The sequence below is a fragment of the Macrobrachium nipponense genome, chromosome 7 (genome assembly GCF_015104395.2).
Source record: "Macrobrachium nipponense isolate FS-2020 chromosome 7, ASM1510439v2, whole genome shotgun sequence".
Taxonomy (NCBI): Eukaryota; Metazoa; Arthropoda; class Malacostraca; order Decapoda; family Palaemonidae; genus Macrobrachium; species Macrobrachium nipponense.
Window position 1 is genome coordinate 32,936,009 of NC_061109.1, and position 3,821 is coordinate 32,939,829.

At 32.7% G+C, this 3,821-nt stretch overlaps 1 long non-coding RNA gene across 1 annotated transcript; it reads left to right on the forward strand.

Moving 5' to 3' along the window:
- The first annotated feature begins 846 nt into the window (after positions 1–846).
- LOC135217048 (uncharacterized) lies at positions 847–2,186 on the forward strand. Its single transcript, XR_010315017.1, has 4 exons — positions 847–935; positions 1,323–1,412; positions 1,489–1,560; positions 1,935–2,186. It is a non-coding gene; the product is annotated as an uncharacterized LOC135217048 (long non-coding RNA).
- Positions 2,187–3,821: the final 1,635 nt, after the last annotated feature.

The following is a 3,821-nucleotide window of genomic DNA, read 5'->3' on the forward strand; positions in this document are numbered from 1 at the left end:
AAATTTATTTAGAAGCACTAGGGAAAATGGATAAAAAGCAGCAGAAACCATTGTTACTTCATACTGCAGGTTTAGAAGTTCAGGAATTTTCAGAAGACAATTGAAGGGCTCTCAAATCCATTTGCTCCTCAAGCAAATATGTACTTTGAATGTTATTAGCTCATCGAAGCCTCACAGGAATCAGGTGGACAGTAGATTCATTTGTGACTAGGTTAAGGAAATTAGCTTCAACTTGTGAATTTGGAGATCTAGACCAGAGGTTAATAGAGCAAATTATAGTAAAGACTAACTCACAAGAGCTTAGGAAGACATTGCTACAGAAAAGTAGCTAACCTTGCAGAAAGTTCTAGAAATAGCAAGAGCGCATATTTCCCAAGTCTAAAATGAGTAGCTGAGTTACAGCCAAGAAATACGTTTGGCTGTAGCTCCGAAAATAGCCATAAGGATTTTTTTTCAAAAATAATCTCAATGTGATTCCCACAAAAAGTTACCTTACTTGCCCAACGTAACCTTACCTAACCTAACCTAACTATAGAATAGTTGAATGATTTTTTGTATGCTGGTGAAATAGGATGGCATAACATATAGTATTATATCACCTAGAATGCTTGATATGGAGGAACCTCATCCAAATTCAGGGGTTGAGGCAAAAAACCTCACGACAACTAAATTGAAGCTAGTATTGTGTGTGCAGCAGGCATTTCTCCACCAAAAAATAACTTCATCCAGCTTCTGACAAACTTTGCCACAATGCCTGCCCAGATCACATGTGGAAGGTACGTGTTATCTATTTTATTTATGTGTTTAGTCATTATAATATTATCAACTGATTTTTTATCAGTGAGACATATTTTTCTACATAAAAAGCCTGCATCTATTGCACATTACAGGTTCTACTAGCTGCACCAGATCAGATGTTGACCTTATAAAGATAAGTGAGTTAATGAAAAATGCTGATTTAATTGTAGCCATATAAGCTTAGATGCCTTTTTACATGTGGGTATGCTACAAAGGAAAATGAAAGGTAAAACTCGCAAGCACTTTTGCCGTATACGTACTTTATTCTGATAGCAGAATAAAGTACACAGAAAGCACTTGCCAGTATTCTCACCTTTCATTTTCCTTCATGGCATTCTTTGTTTCATCCTATTTATATTTTTTTCCATGTGCAACTTTGGATATATCTATTCATATTTGTATGTATATATGTCTTTAATAATTTATATAACTGCAGTACATAATTTAGTAAAATGATTTTTGTGTATATTTTTATATAAATATATTTTGTATAATGCACTTATTGTTGAAATACATATTTTCAGATACATCAATAGATTTACACCACCAAGCAAATTACACATCAAACTAGTTGCTGACTTATCCACACGAGAATTTGCACAACCTTGAATATGGTGTGTGTTTGATGTGCAGTTTGTATATGTAAGATTTTCTGAAATGATAAGTGCATCACAATTATTCTAAATATAGTTAATCTTGTAGGTATCATTCCTGCTCTGGAGAATAGATCATCTGACATAAGAGCTTCATCCTTGAAACATGGTAAATGGTCTATGCTTTTGGTAGATATTCCAGTTTTGCTTTTACTAACTAGAATTCATATAGTAGGTAAAGATTGACCTTTAAGATTTTGTTATATTATGCTACACATATATTCACTTTGTCTTCAGTGAAAAGTGTTAGACTAATTGTTGTATTATGGCTATAAGGTTCATCTATCAACTGACCAGTAAAATTCCAAAGAAGATTGTGAAAATATTGAATTAAGTGAAAATGTTCAATCAGATATTGGTAAGAAAATCTTGTTTTGTACGGTTTTTTGTATGTATTTATGCCTAAAATACTTATGATTTTACATCCAAATGATAAAGTATGATATGGGCATTTGTTTCATTTCATATTATTTGCATTTCCAGAATTTACTGATGGTTATCCAAAGGATACTGGCCGTGAAGTGTACAGTAATGCCACAGTAACAAGCATTATGGATAATATTAGTTGTATTGCTACAAGTGTTAGTCCTACTACAAATATTATGACTGCTTGACCTACATTTGCTATTAATACTGCTACTACTACTACCCTTCCTCCTACTGCTGCTGCTGCTTCTACTACAATTACTACTAATGATGATGTTGATTGTAGCATTCTCAATGGAAATGATAATTTACAAAATCCTGAAATACAGTATGAGACCATAAATTAGGGTTACACGAAGAAGGAGAACCAACATTCACAACCATAAAATCAAATGGTAAGATGTTACCATAATCAGTTCTTTTAACATCAAAACAAAATATTTTTTTTTTCCCCAATAAATGGTCAGTTTCTGAAATACAATTAAATAAATAAATAAATTTCAAAAATTTTATATATATATATATATATATATATATATATATATATATATATATATATATATATATATATATATATATATATATATATATAACAATTTAATAGTTATTCTTATGTTTTGCATTATGTATTTAATTCTTGAAGAAAACCAAACCTTTTTTTAGTATTATGTTTTCTCATATTTACAATTATATTAGAGCCTATTTGCATGTAATTCATCATGCAATTTTGGTTGCTTGTATGTTGTTGTTGTTTTTTTTTTCGGTTTACAATTTTTGTATGTGCACTATTATTTACCGAGTTATTTTTTCTTATGTATAATTTATCAAAGTTCATTTGCATGTGATTTATCTTGCATTTTTGGTTGGTTTGTAGCGGCCTTATTTCTATTTCCAACCCCCTTTTGATTATTTTTGCGTGTATACAATTTAGTGAGTTATTTTGTTCCTTTTGTTTGTATATTTATACATTTATTCGTTTATGTTACTAAAGAGTATACATGAGTGCATCATGCATTTCCGTTTCAATAAAAAAAAAATTACAATTGTGTTTTATATACACCTAATATCTCCATTCTACAATGGCCTACAAACTGTAATTAAATGTATGCCTACCAACTTATGCACTTGTGGCTAAGTTTAACAAATCAAATGTATGGTATATTTTACTTTATTCGAACATGATATTGTATAGAACATTTAAAAAGGTTTGTAATATACAATACTTAAAAATACAATGAGAAACATAAGGAAATGTATTCTTAATCGATATATGATACCTATTTGTAAATTTTGCAATTTAGTTACCTAAAATTTAAGAATATCATAAATATAAGAATAAAATATACTGACGTAGTAAAATTGCAAATTATGAACAAATTTGTCGCAAAATTTACAATCGAATTCCATCCCTATATCCCGTAAGCATTACCGCTAATCTGAATGTTTAACCGTTCGCTCAATAGATGGAGCTATTCGTTTCGCATGGGACTATCATTTGAGTGATATTAGGCTCAGCCCTTCCTATCTTCCTTCAGTATATAGTCTTTGGTCGACACCTTACCTGGTGTTAGCCTCCCTACGTGACTCCTCACGAGCCTCGACAACCAAGACGTGTGAAACAGCACACGAAGACCCTCAGTATGCCTGGGCACGGCGAACCCTCTCCTACATAGCTGGGATCCAGTACCAGCTCTGTTTACCCGCGGACTCCTCCGACGGGGGAAAAAAGCAAGGGAGACGGGTCGCAAATGACACAAGTTCCCTGCGAGGCTACGAGACGAAAGCCGTGATCAGTAAGTACGCCGCAGGTAGCTCTTCATACACCTGTGGGTCAAAACTCTGCCGGGAATATAGAGAAGAAAATCTCCCAAAACAACGTAGCGCTGCCTAAAATAAAATATTCCGTGGTAGCTGCTGCACTTGTCCTAAGAAGGCGACGACGTG